Source organism: Parasteatoda tepidariorum, chromosome 6 (assembly GCF_982258835.1).
Source record: "Parasteatoda tepidariorum strain Cologne lab strain chromosome 6, Ptep-v5.0, whole genome shotgun sequence".
Lineage (NCBI taxonomy): Eukaryota > Metazoa > Arthropoda > Arachnida > Araneae > Theridiidae > Parasteatoda > Parasteatoda tepidariorum.
The window spans coordinates 3,423,927-3,439,942 of record NC_141760.1 but is presented as its reverse complement, the minus strand read 5'-3'; positions in this window follow the sequence as shown (position 1 = coordinate 3,439,942).

The window sequence follows — 16,016 nt, the reverse complement described above, 5'->3', positions numbered from 1 at the left end:
CATTTTTGAGACCAAAACAGGAAGAGACTTTGCCTCCTACTACATCCAGAATACGAAGACCACCTGCTTATCTTTCAGACTTTGTTACTGACTGATTCAAGTCACTCCCTGAACTCTTAAAATAGCTCGGGGTGAATGTGGTGATATTTATTAACATCTTGTTTTAACTGTAACTGTGCTTGATTTTCAATTGTTTTACTATTTATGTTTATAAGTACGTAGTCCTCAGCGGCTAGCCTAATTTTGCTAATTAAAGCTTTATTAAGTTATTATGTCTGTCTAAATTGATTATCACAACAGGTTGGAAAATGTATAACTCTACAAGCATAAAATTATATACCTGAGGTGGAAAAATAATTACCTGAAGTCGAACAAAATACACCTGAGGTTGATTTATAATAACCTGAAGTGTAAAATAACACACCTTAGGTTGTTGAATAAATACTTCCACAAGTGTAAAAAAATATACTTCAGGCTGATAAGTAATAGCCTAAGGTTGAAAATGAAACACTTTAAAGTAGTAAATATCTACCTCTCCACTGATGAAAAATTAAAAAACCTCAGGTTGAAACATATATACCTCCGGAGGTATATTTAAGGTATATTTGAGGTTGATTTTGAGGTATTCATTTGCACCCTTTTCAACCTTAACGACGTATTTAAATAACAACCTCCTTTATACCTTTAAAATATACCTCGTTTATACCTCGATTTTTTCATAAGGGTACATACAATTCATATGTATATGCATAAAATTTCATTCAATATACGCAAGTACGCACACAAAAATTTCCTCTTATTTTTCAGAGAAAGGAGCATATCTGACGAGGAAATCATTTATTTGAATGAAGATTGTTTCGCTAATTCCTTCATGTTAAATATGTTACGTATTCACTGGTGGTTATTATACCTATAATATCATTTGTTTATGTATTAACAAAATACCTAATATAATTATGGCATATCTGATTTGTACAAATGCACTTGTCATATACTAATTGTTATGATAATCATAATATTTATCTGTTGTTGTGCATTAAAAAATAAGTTTGGAATTTCTACATTCATTAAACGATTTTTTTAAAAAAAAATATTTTGTTCTCATTAAATTTCCTACATTTATCATATCATACATATTAAGTAAGAGATAATTAATCAGTTGTATTTTATTTATTTATACAAAAGAAGATATTTCATGTTAATTTTCTTTGATATAAAAAAAACTGAACACTTTTGCACTCATCAAAATGTCTCACACCGCATAAATTTCTGAATAAGAAAGAAGAAAATACGCAGACCCTCTTTGAGTATTACGTATGTTCTATTTATTTTGTGTTTTTATTAATCAAATCGTTAAATAAAATAAAAAATTTCATATTAAACGATATTTTAACTTGTAAATCTTAAGTTCCTACAGCAAAGTAAGTCAGACTGATAAAAAATGACTATTTTCCCCAAAATAATCAAGCAAAATTGATGGAAAGGAGAATTTTCCTCAGACTGGGAGGCTATAAGAAGTAAAATATAAAACAAATAATGAAACGCGCCGTCATATGATCGCGGGAGAGATGACATCACGTTCAGAATGACGTTTTAGCTGACGTACACTAGCAATAGCATTAAATTGCACTGTCAATGAAAATCTTATGACAGGGTAGATTTTAGCTGAGCATACGAAAACGCTGCAAACGGAAACCTTATCATTATGTAGATTTAAGATGATTTTCATCTTAGAACTAGCTTTATTCAAGGTTTTGTTTTCTCGCTTGAAAACCCTAAGACAACCTCGTTTTAAGGTTGTTATGTTGAAGGTTGTTTTCCAATGTTTTGGATTAGGGTAATGTGCGTAGAATAGCCCTCATGAAAAAATAGAGGTATAAATGAGGTATAAACGAGGTATATTTTAAAGGTATAAAGGAGGTTGTTATTTAAATACGTCGTTAAGGTTGAAAAGGGTGCAAATGAATACCTCAAAATCAACCTCAAATATACCTCCAGAGGTATATATGTTTCAACCTGAGGTGTTTAATTTTACATCTGTGGAGAGGTAGATATTTACTACTTTAAAGTGTTTCATTTTCAACCTTAGGCTATTACTTATCAGCCTGAAGTATATTTTTTTACACTTGTGGAGGTATTTATTCAACAACCTAAGGTGTGTCATTTTACACTTCAGGTTATTATAAATCAACTTCAGGTGTATTTTGTTCGACTTCAGGTAATTATTTTTTAACCTTAGGTATCTAATTTTATGCTTGTAGAGGTATATATTTTTCATCCTATGGTGTGACATTTTACACTTAAGGTTATTATAAATCAACTTCAGGTGTACTTTGTTCTACCTCAGGTAATTATTTTTCAACCTCGGGTATCTAATTTTATGCTTGTAGAGGTATATATTTTTCAACCTATGGTGTGTCATTTTACACTTCAGGTTATTATAAATCAACCTCAGGTGTATTTTGTTCTACCTCAGGTAATTATTTTTCCACCTCAGGTATATAATTTTATGCTTGTAGAGGTATATATTTTTCAACCTAAGGTATGCCATTTCACACTTCTAGTTGTTATAAATCAACCTGAAGTGTATTTTCAACACTTGGAAAGGTTATTTTTTATTAACGCCATGTGTTCCATGTTCTACCTTAAGTTATTATTTCGTAACCTCAAGTTTATATTTTTGTATTTTTAGAAGCATTAATATATCAACCAAAGATTCGACATTTTGCACTTCAGGCTTATGTAGCTCAACCTAAATTTTTTTTAGCACTTACGAAGGTGAGGTGTTATACGGACCACCTAGTTTATTAATTTTTAGACTCACTATATAAAAAATATAATATACATAAAGATATTATATATATTATATGAAGAATAATTTATATCATTACATTTTTTCACTAGTAGAGATCATTTATCAACCTGAAGTTTTTAATATTGAACCTTCGGCAGTAATTGCTTCTTTTGTTAAGCTATAAAAGAAAGTTTCAAATGCATAATTCTTCTATAATTTTAATAGATTGAATTAAATCATCTTGAAATAACACTTATCCAAATTCTACAGTTAGTAAAAATTATTTATGGGAACTCATACTCGTATTTTTAGAAGATAGTTGTCTAAAGAACTTGATTTAATAAACTTGAAATCGGATTTAATTTCTTTCTGCCCAATATTCTTAAAAGTAATAACAATCTGGTTAGTAAATAATTAACGTGGGTAAAATGCGAGATAATAACATGTAGTGAAAATAGCAGTTTTGTGATCAAACATGAAGAAGTGAGCTAGTACAGTTACTAGTTTTCAATTATCAAATATCTAGAAAACTATTGTTATCAACAATTACATAAATTCTGTAGTTTATTAGGAGAGATTACTTTTTCTTTTAGGTATAAATTCAGGACTATATCCTAGGGGAAGGCTGAGCAGTAGTTTGCTTGTCTCTTCTTCTGCGCCGCCGCGCATGTGCTATTTACTGCCTGGGCCATCTCAGTAATATCAGGGAACTGTGGATAAGCTCTCTCTCTCTCTCTCTCTCTCTCTATATATATATATATATATATATATATATATATATATATATATATATATATATATATATATATATATATATATATATATATATATATATATATATATACAGTCAAACCCCGTTAACGCGAAATAATTGTTAGGTCCCGTCGATCGAGTCTGAAGAATAGTGTTAATTAATTCTTTTAACGCGAAACCCAAATCGCAAAATACCGCTTAAGACGAAAAGATTTTTTTTTACTCCAAGTCAAAATTTCTTCTTTTACAAGAGTTTGGAATTAGTGTTTTGAAATTTCTACTCCTACCCTCGAATCGAGGTCCCATCCTTCCATAATTATCTCTTTTGATTGGTTGCTGCTATTCTGTTTCGGAATGTTCTTTGCACGTGCGTGGAAGGGGGTGGAAAGTAGTGCATAAGCACACATGATCGTGGTAGAGTCCGACTGTCAGTTGCCCTTGAAATTTCGTAAAAATTAGTCGAAAACAGCAATCCTTGTCCTTAGAGACTAAACAAAAAATTTTGAATGAAGTTTGTGATGGAATATTAAAGAAAACAGAGATCGCGACGAAATATGGAATTCCCAACAGCACGCTATCTACGATTATAAAAAATCGTGAAAAAATTGAAGTCGCATATGCTATCAATCAATTTGAGCCAGCTAGAAAGCGAATGAGAACAGGGGGAAATGAGGAGATCGAAGTAGCGCTTTTGCGATGGGTGCGTGAAGCAAGGAGTCAGAATCTGCCTTTAACGGGTCATGTATTGCAAGAAAAAGCAAAAGTTTTTGCGGATGCTCTCGGCTTGACAAATTTCGCATCTTCAAACGGTTGGTTAACACGATTCAAAAAGCGTCATGGAATTGTGTGTCATAAAATCTGTGGCGAAGAAGCAACTGTAGATAAGGAGACTGTGGAATCATTTTTGTCTGAAAAGTGGCCTGCTCTTAGGAAAAATTACGCGCCACGTGACATTTTCAATGCTGATGAAACGGGACTCTTTTTCAAAGCATTGCCCTCCCGTACATTGAGCATTAAAGGAGAAAAATGCTCCGGCGGAAAATGCTCTAAAGAGAGAATTACTGTTTTGGTCGCTTGTAATATGGATGGGACCGAAAAATTGCCCTTGTTTGTCGTAGGTAAATCAGCGAACCCACGTTGTTTTAAGAACTTAAAAACTTTACCCGTTGTATATGCTTTAAATAAGAAAGCCTGGATGAATAAAATGCTTTTTAAGAAATGGTTAACAGACTTGGACAGGAAACTATTTCGGGAAAAAAGAAATATTTGTTTGATGCTTGACAATTGTAGTGCTCATAATGATATTCACGGACTAAAAGCGATTAAATGTGTTTTTTTACCTCCTAACACCACAGCAAAACTTCAGCCGTGCGATCAAGGTATCATTCATAGCTTGAAGGTGCAATACAGAAAAGAAATGGTACGCAAGATGATCCATTGCTTTGATAATAAAATTACATTTTCTGTAAATCTATTAGACGCAATGAGATACTTAAAATGTGCTTGGAACAATGTTTCTTCTGAAACAATTATAAACAGTTTCAAGTGCGGTGGGTTCACAGATGGAAAAGAAATGAATCTTCAAAAAATAAGTGAAGCAGAACCAGAAACGTTGATTAATTTGATCGAAGAAGCGGAAAAACGCGGGATTCTATCAGCCCCTTTGTTCAAAGACTACACCACTATAGACGAAGATTTGCTAACATCGGATATAACCACCGATCAAGACATAATCGCTGAACTATCGGCGAAAAATGATGATGTCGACATGGATACAACTGATGAAGAGTCCGATATTGAACAAGAAAATCCAGTTACTTTAAATGAGGCGACATGTGCAATGAAAGTAATTAATCGTTTCCTCATGCAACAAGAAAATGCTATGGATGCATTAGATAACTTAGAACATATAAATGACTTTATTAATAAGTGTTATCTTAAGAAATTAAAACAGAAGTCAATAACTGACTTTTTTCAACCTTGATTCCGTAACGGATAAATAAATTCGTAATTTGGCGTTCAATTCACTTCATTATTTCTTCTCCAAATTTCAAGTTATTTTTAAATGTTCATTGTTTTTAGTATTTTTAATTTTATGTTAAATTCACTTAAATTTGCAATATGTCTTCATTAGTAACTTTTAAGAACTGTAATATATAAGTAATTGTTTAGTAGTTCAATAATTGTTGACTAGATGCCGCCACTACCTAAACGGTTAACACGAAATTCGGTTAACACGAAAAATTTCGGTGGTCCCGACGATTTCGTGTTAACGGGGTTTGACTGTATATATATATATATATATATTAACTTTGCAACAAATATCCAAACGATAAGCATACAGCTATAGTAGAATTTCAAAGCAAAATTGCTATTTTAAAAATCTTTCAATTTTCAATGATTTATTTATAAGAGAAATTGTGAACATTTTTCTCAATTAATCAGCGTGCATACTGCTACGTTAAAACATATACATTTAATCAAAATAAAAAGAATAGTTCTATTTGACTGAACTACAAACAATAAAATATACTGTGCATAACCTGCTGTAACGATTCACCAGTAATGTTGCTCAAAACAGTGACGAGAAATATTTCGGTTATTCTCTCATATTGCTAAGCCTACAACGATAGCCTCTAAGAATATCCTCCAACTTAAATTATTTAAGATCAGGACGCGTCGTTAAAACAAAAATAATAAAATTTAAGTTTCAAAATTGAAGCATATTTGATTAAAAGTGATAAAACTAAATTAATAAATGTCAAGCATACTTACCGAATTTCGAATAGACTTTCGATTGTCAATACACACGCCATTTGCCGGCTCGCATGGAACTCTGGGAAGTGAGTTAGTTAATATAAAGTGTACTTTAAGCAACCTTAAAACAAGCTTAGGTATAAATAAAATGACTTCAACACCTCAATAGATACCTCACTCTCTTTAGTTGAAATAAAGTATATTTTTTTATACCTCATAAATACCTCAATATCGTTAGTAGAAAAAAGGTATATTTTTTATACCTCGTAATTACCTCACTCTCGTTAGTTGAAATAAGGTTGATTTTTTTATACCTCATAAATACCTCTTTTGTTACAAGTGTAAGAGAAACAACCTCGTATACCTTAAAAATCATCTTATCAGTCTGGATGATTTGAAGTGAATTTAAAACAACCTCAAAATAAGCTTAGGTATAAATAAAATGACTTCATATACCTCAATAAATACCTTTTTATCGTTAGTTGAAATAAGGTAAAAATTTTTATACCTCAAAAATACCACTTTTGTTACAAGTGTAAGAAAATAAACCTGGTATACCTTAAAAATCTCCTTATCAGTCTGGTTGATTTGAAGTGAATTTTAAACAACCTCAAAACAAGCTGAAGTATATATAAATCAACCTCGTACACCTTAATTACAACCTTTACGAGGTATAATTTTTATTGCTGTTTTCTCTGCAACCTTAAATATACCTCAAAACAACCTTAATACCTCAAAAATACCTCAAATCAACCTTAAATATACCTTAAATTTTCATAAGGGTGGGGTGTCTTAGAACTGGTCACAAAAATTTTTATGGACATTATTCGAAACTTGACAGTATTCGACGATTTTTGATTAATTATAGAGATCAAATTTCTCAAATGAATTTCAATTTTAAAGTGAATTACAATTATACCTATAAGCAATCAATTCTACTTATGGTGATTAGAAAACGAATAAAACATATATTATCCTGTCTTGAAATTAAAATTGCTTAAGCTAATCGGAAAGTTACCGAAATTACAAGTACAATCTTCTAGCCATAGATACACTCGAAAGTGGGTTAAGAAAATATTATAAATGCTACGTTTGTCAAAAATCAGAATCAAATTATAGTAATACACAGTTTCTATTTTAAAATCTCGATAAGTGGAGCCTCTTAAAACTTTTTAATATGGAAAAATCTTCAATTTCTGAAATATTATTTTTATTTGTTGAGCTACATTTTGGTATTAATGTAAATCTAACTAACGTTAGTGCTAATTTCCATTTTTTACAATAGCTATAAATGTATTGTAAATGCTATTTACTTGAATCTATCGGCAACTCATACATCCAAAATAATAATAATAATAATTAAGGTAAAATAGTAATAACAGTAATAAATTAAAGTATTGATAATTAAATTTAAATTATAGTTTCAGTGTTTACTTGAAACTTACTGAAATTAAGAAGGGAGCATAATAACCGTTTAATGTCCTTTGGGTAAGGCCGTTCCAAGCATTAATTTAAGTTTTAAATTAAGTTAATATTAATTGATAATCTTAAAAAAAAAAAATAACAATTGCTAAATTAAATACTTAATAAGGCAAATGAAATGCAATTTAACTATGTACCGTCATTCGGGGCTACTTTGTGCAGCGGGGGCTACTTTGTGCAAATTCGAATTTGGCATTTTTCAAGTGCTGCTATTCAGTATTATGTTTATTTCAAGTTAAAAATGTGTGGAATTTAAAGATAGAAGTTTCTTCTATTGCTACAAACATTTTTTCGAATTTTAAAACAATCTTAGAGTGTGTTTCGTTCATCCAATGTCAACAACTTTCCGAGGACGTCGTATGTCGAAAAGTGTGCGTGGAAACTTTAGCTGTGAAATGCAAAGACGTTGATAAAACAATTGTCGTAAGTGCAAAATTTTTTATTTATATATTAATAAACAATTATATCATGCTAGCGTTAAAAAAATTTGAAAATTGATGAAAAATAAACGAAAAATGAAAAAAAATGCACTTTGGGGCTACTTTGTGCAAAGTTTCATTCGTTTTTTTTTTTCGACAGAAAAATGGTCAGACGTTATAGAAAAATACCTGGAACGAGAAACTACCGTGATTACACTTAAGAAAAGCTGCAACAATGTTTGCAAGCAGTTGCTGGTGGTATGTCAATTGCAGAAGCTTCTCGGAAGTACAAAATCCACAGAAATACTATCTCTAATAAAATTCACAAGAAACACATGAAACGTGCTGGTAAACTATTATTTTTCTTCTGCAAAGAGGTTCTAATGAATTAATCAAACGATTTAACACATAAAAATATATTTTATAGGACATCAGGTGATTTTGACAGAAACTGAAGAGCAAGTTCTGACATGTTCATTCAAGCATGTTATGTTCAAATGTATCAGTATTATAAATGTTAATGAATATGTAATAATTATTATTTTTGAAATATCGTCCATTTCAATGTTAAAAAAGTATATGGTTTACTTTTGTTTAAACTCAAATGTTTTGAAATAAACATTCTTTTTAAGAAAAAATGTTTTAAAAAAAAATGGTTTTTTTAACGCTGAAAATTATTTTCAAACTAATATCTTTACATATCTTGATGTTTTTGTCTTTAAAAATATCAACAATTAACTTTTTTAACAATTTTATATCAATATTTTACTAAAAACATGATTATTAAACTGAATTCCTATCGCTGCACAAAGTAGCCCCATTTGGGGGCTACTTTGTGCAAGGTATGTTTTGACTTATTATTCGTAAATATTACATACAAATAATGCCAATATTGATCAAATTCACTCGTTTGAGTCCAGTTATGAATATAATATCGATACATTTTACTAAAGTTTGAATTAACATAGTTTTTTTACATGTCAAAGTTCAAAAACTGCGAAATCCTGCACAAAGTAGCCCCGAATGACGATACCTACTTCTTATATCAAAAGGGAAATATCTTAAACTTGGAACAATAAAGCAGAATATCATTAAGAAACTTCAAATTCAAACTTAAATCAAGCAAGTAAACTCCGAAAGCGTAAATGATCAGCAGCCGTAATATTAGTGCAAAGTTGCGCATGACGTAAGCAGCAGTTTTCAAGACAGTATTTTGAGAGGGAGGAGAATCAGGGGTTTACAATAATTTTCAAAAGTTAAATTTAGTGGGATTATTTTTTTTTATTTTCTTTTATTATTATTTTTAATTTAATAAGAATATTGAAGTTTGAACATTAAGCATTGCCTCAAAGTTTCGGTACAATAAGGCTAATAGAAGTTTTTCTAGTTTTTAAAAGAGCTTCGTTTAAAATTTTATTTATTGCTTTTCCATTTTAATTTTATGTATTTTAGACGTATATTTGTTTGATAATTCAAATAAGACGTTAAAAGAAAGAGAACAGATTTAAAATACTATCGTCCGATTTTTTGAACGACTTAATTAAAATTTAATTAAACAGACTTTTAGCCTCCCCCCCCCCCTTTTAGAAAAACTTGTTTCTCACTTTATTAGTTCCTTTTACTTTTTTTTATTTTAAATTTTTATTTTCAACAGTGTTTTGCCGATAATGTATAGAAAAATTTCTTGACACGAAAAAACTGCTGCAAAATTTCAGGAATGGTTGAACATTTACATACCTGCTAACTTATAAAGTTTTTCGAGAAAATCTTTTACAGCAGTGACAAAATTTAAATTGAGAGGTATAAAATTTTTACATCCTTTTAAAATATGTAATTTCATATGACAAAATGCAAAATTTGAGCACAATCGGTTGAATAGTTTCGGCGAAATCGAATTTTAAATATACATAGGAACAATTTGATAGATTTAGCTCGATTTTGTATTTTGTCATGTAAAATTACGTTCATAAAAATTGTATAAAAAGTTGTAGGCCCTATAATTCAAAAAATTTCCAGCTATTATTTAATAGCGTAATAAAAAATAATAAATAGCTACTAAAGTTTATTTTCTGCATGCAATTATCTTTGGATTAACGAATTTTAAAATTATGTTCAAAATTTTTTTAACTCGCTTAAAAAAATTTTGTGAAAATTTAGCTATGTATGGCGAAATATGCAAAGTAAAAAATTGAGATAGGGGCATCCAAACTTTGGATCACTCTCATGATCAAACTATAGGGACAATATTCCCCAGATTGTGGCTACCCCCTATATTTTGGGGGTTCAAAATCTGAATCCGTAGGAAAAAAGATATGTTTATTCAGAAAAAACACATTTTAGTGTTTAATTTCGTAACTTAAATAATCGCCTGCACTAATTAATTAGCATATTTGAGATCACCCCTTCGAGAAATTAAGATTGAGTTATAAAATGTGAAAATTCAATCATTAGATCAAAATCTATTCAGGGTGGTCTGTCTTTTATTTTGCACACTATGCATCAAGTTCTGTGAACAAAATGTTCTTAAATTCACTCCAAAGATATGATGAAAAAAACTGTGGGTCTAGGTTTCGACTCCACCCAGCTATAGAGCGGGTACCAGCTTGTCAGGGCGGTAGAAATAAAGGCGGTAGGTGCACAATGCTGATTTTATTTTCACCATCACTCCTCTTTAGTCATAAATCGTGGAGTCTTAATATCGATGACCCTCTAACTCACAATAAACTGTTGGGCGAATTTTTTCTGTACATAAATATTTTAAATAAAATTCTCTTCGCGCGGATATTTTATTGCTATACCATAATTAGGTTTGCAATAAGGTAAAATGAACGTGAAAAAGCCACACATTTTAAAGGAACCACAATGTGTAGGACCCCTAAAGCCAAATTCGAGAAGAAGAAAAAAAATATGTAAAAAAATATTGAAGAGTCAATTTTAAACTCCAGATTCAAATTTTTTAAAATTTCATTTATTATTTTAATGAGATTTTTCGAATGAAAAGTTTCTAAAAAAGAACTATTACTTATACTTGTGTCGAGAAACCTTTAGAAGAAAGTTTTCGTATTGTACTTTCGCAGACCTTAAAAAAACAATCCAAAATCATCGTCTTATGCTCGTTTATTTGCTTTCCTTTAAATGGGGTCCTTTGCAAAATATTTTCTTATTATTTATTAATATTTTCTCCGAAAAGGTTAATATTTGCTTTATTTCGTTTCCTTTGAAAAAGGTTTGCGCTTAATATTTCTGCTAACCTAATCATGACAGCAAACAAAAATGCAAAAAATAAGGTTTACAATTTGCTTGTTTTTTAACCTAAATAACAATATATTTTAAAAAAGATTTAAAAATTATTTAGTTTTCCTTTAAGGAGGAAAGGTTGGAAATTGCAATATTTTTACGACATTGAAAAAAGGTTTTTACCACAAATCTTTTCGTGACAATGAAAATAAAGTTAAAACACAAGGTTGTCGTAAGGTTTTCTGGGAATCAGCTCCAGCAATAGTCACCAGCTCCGGCAGAAAAGTCCGGTTCAACACCAAGTATCTCTAGCCTCAGTGCCTAAGGCACTTTTTTTTGGGGGGGGGGGTACTGTAGTGCGTTATATCGCGATAGCGAGAATGTGAATCGAACTTTCAAGTGAACTTTCATCGAACTTCAATCGATAGCGAGAATGCGCCTTTGGCATCGAACTTTCAGGTGTGCGAATGGCAGCGGTTTGAAAAAGGATGAGCTGAAGAAGATCGGCGAGCAGTTGGACACAAACCACGATCGGTGAACGACGCACGCTATGTCCTATTAATAATCACTCTCAATACTAATGCTTAATTATGTAATTTATCTCTAATATTTTATTTCTAATTTAGTAATAAATATGTAATCCAGTTGATTTAACTTTTATTTTTTTTACCTCGATTTATAATTAGCTAGGTTATCTATAGTCCTTCTGGTGTTTCAAAAGATGGAGGATTTTCAGCCCATACTACAAGGTGAATATGTGGGCTTCCCCGGTTCTGAAATTCAACTCGATACCAGAAATCAACGACTTCCCCCCCCCCCCCAAGAAGATTATCATTTTGTTTAATCTGTTTCACGACGAGAAAATTGTCGGTTCAACACAACGGGATACAATTCTATCAAACGCTGCACTTCACCAATATTTAATTGGCTATGATCTTCCTCGGGTCTGCAATTAATAGGGCTTTGCGCATATCCAACCAATGCAAATCATTACAACTCAAAGCGATAAATAAAGTTGGAGGACCAAGGCAGCGAATAAATGCAATTACTTCATTGTGAGCTGTTCGATCCTCTCATATTCTTTAAATGTAAATGAAGATCTTCGACGATACCTTCTTGCCCTCGTACAGCTTTGCCACATGCATTGATCGTCGACTGCACTCGTAGATACTCAAACATTAATAGTGCATAAAATAAATAATCTGTTCTTTGAAAACTGTTATCTGAGCCTAGAATTCGCTGTTGGAAATAATCCAGTGGCGTTATTCTCACAGGACGCTCTTCATTCAAACCATTTTTGCCATATGGAAAGAGATAAAACCATGAGAATTCCTCTGCTTTCAATTCTCGATTTACATTAACAATATTGTCTTTAGTCTTGCGTAAAATTTTGTTAATATCTCTATTTTCCTCAAATTCATCATTAACATCTGGCTGTTCGTGATCAATTGGTGCCATTACAGATGTCTGTATGGGAACAAATTGTGATGCATTAACTAGCTCTGGTTTTAATTCATTTTTCTCAGGAACTTCGTCTATCTGTTCCGATGTCTTAAATCTTGCTGCATTGGTATAACTCTATCTTTAACGACAACATTGATGGCATTAATTGAAAACTGCGTACCGGCATCGGAAAGTGTACTTCGGCGGGCAATACGAAGGAATTCACCAATCGTATCGCATTGGATGACACAAGTTTTTCCGTTATGTGCTCCAATTCTTCCTTTTTGTCCGCATGCATGGCAGAGTTGGCCGTTGATTACAGTAATCGATTACAACTGTAATTGATTACAGATAATTACAGCTATGTAATCAATTACTTGTAATCACGATTACAAGTAATCAATTACTTGTAATCGTGATTACAACTTTCAAAAAATTTTGATTACAGCTGTAATCATGATTACAATTTCGATTATAGTAATCAATTACTTGTAATCACGATTACAAGTAATCAATTACTTGTAATCGTGATTACAACTTTCAAAAAATTTTGATTACAGCTGTAATCATGATTACAATTTTGATTACAGTAATCAATTACTTGTAATCATGATTCCAAGTAATTGCGATTACAAGTAATCACAACAAAAACGATTACGAGTAATTATGATTACAAGTAATCAAAATATACGATTACATGTAATCATGATTACATGTAATCGTGATTACTTGTAATCAAACTATACGATTACAAGTTATTACGATTGTATACTATAGTCAAATTTTTTATGTAAGTATTCTTGTGTTTACATATTTTTATGTACATAGAATGTACGCACGCATGAACGTACAATTTGCGATTCCTATACATACAATGTATGCACAAACGTTGTTTGTACGTACAATATTCATAATTATATTGTAATATACTTAATGCAATGCGCATATGCTTAGTACATATAATTATGCATTTATGATACATGTACGCATGTATGTTAGTTTGTACAAAAAGGCAATGTTTTGTATCTTTGTATGCATAGACAATGTATGTATGAATGCATATGAAAATAATGTTTATGCGTTTGCATGCTTTTATGTACTTAAGTACATATATTGTATAAGTTTACGATAATAGCACGTATATACAATGTATGTATGCATATAAAATTGTACGTATTTACGTACAATATGTAAGAATGTTATTTAAGGGTGCAATATATGCACATAGTTGCGTAAATAAAATGCGTACATGTATACATGTATATTTATATGTACATCGATATATGCGCACGCAAAGTATGTACTTATGTACAACTTACGTATGTACTTGTATAACTACATACTTTGTTGATACTTATGCGCATGTAATGCATGGATGTACAAAAAAATAGTTATATGCACAATGTAAGCATGTACATACAACGTATACATGTACATAATTACAAGTAATGTATAAATACATGCGTACATTTAAATATATGTAATTACAATATACACATACATTGTGCATACATTAAAAAAAATTATATGAGTAATGTCATTAAAATTTGTTTTAAAATTTATTCTAAGGCATATGAAACTCGACCACATATTCTTTAGAAAGCAAACGATAATTTTATTTTGAATTTCTAAATATTAATTCCACACATAAAATTTACCGTTTTTCTTATCATTTAAAAAATTTCTATGAATCATGCATTATGTTACAAAAAAAAAAAATCTGTATTGTCAAACATTTCATGAAAATACCTGAAAATAAATTTTTATTTAGAGAATTTCAAAATGATATAGAACAATTAAGCTGAAAACTAAATTTAAATATCGTTTGATTTTGTCATTTAACTTGCTTGAGTCATTAAAAGTTAAATTACATGCATTTTATTTATTGCATTGTACACATATTTAGACATAAATGTAATGTACATATGTATACGTGTAATGTATGCACGCATGTACAATGTATGTACATACATTCATGTATCTTACGTGCATATATAGTACATATGGATATGCATACATGGAACATACGTGTATTGTACATGTGTGGATACATTCATTGGACATATATACATTGCACCATATGCATAGATAGGGATAGCATGCATGTACACATGTAAAATTTGTACGAAAGAATTATGCCCAATATATTTATGCACATATGTACTGTATATGTACACACATATGTACATTATATGAACATTATATGTTCATTTCATCATATGTACATTATATGAATATACATCTGTACGCTATATGTATATACATCTGTACAATATATGCATCTCAAATGTGTGTATGTATGTACGTTATGCATGTCGAATGTATGTATGAATATATGTAAAATATAAATACGCCCAATGTACGTACAATCGTACAAAATTTATTATGCATATTTGGATACATACATTGAGCATGAACATATTATATATGTGTACATAAATACACTGGACATGCATATCATGTACATGTATACATACATGTATTGTACATCCTACAGATATACCTATATTGTACATGCATACATATATTATACTGTTCATAAATAAATTGCACATGCATGCATGGGACATACATTGTACAGACAACACAAGTACTTGTATATACAACGTACAAACACAAGTACTTGTATATACATGCGTACATGAACATAGATATACATTTTACATACACAAATATTTGCATAAAATGCATATATTCATTGTGTATAAATGTACATGTCTACATTGTTTGCACATACATACGTAATTATTATCTATATACATACGTACATATATTTTATACCTACAATATAAGTGTATGTACATGTGTGTGAAACTAAAATGTCTGAACATATGCACTAGATAAAATCATATGTACATACATTTTAGTTACATTCATTTGTACTTATACAAATACGTACAAAATGCAGTACATGTTAATACGTGCAAAATGTATCATTACAAAATACATTCTATCTACTGTAAAATATAATCATTTATAAGAATACAATAATCTTGTAATCGTGTATTTAGATTACATGTAATCAAATTACATGTAATCAAATTACATGTAATCAAATTACATGTAATCATGATTACATGTAATCATATATTTTGATTACTTGTAATCATAATTACTCGTAATCGTTTTTG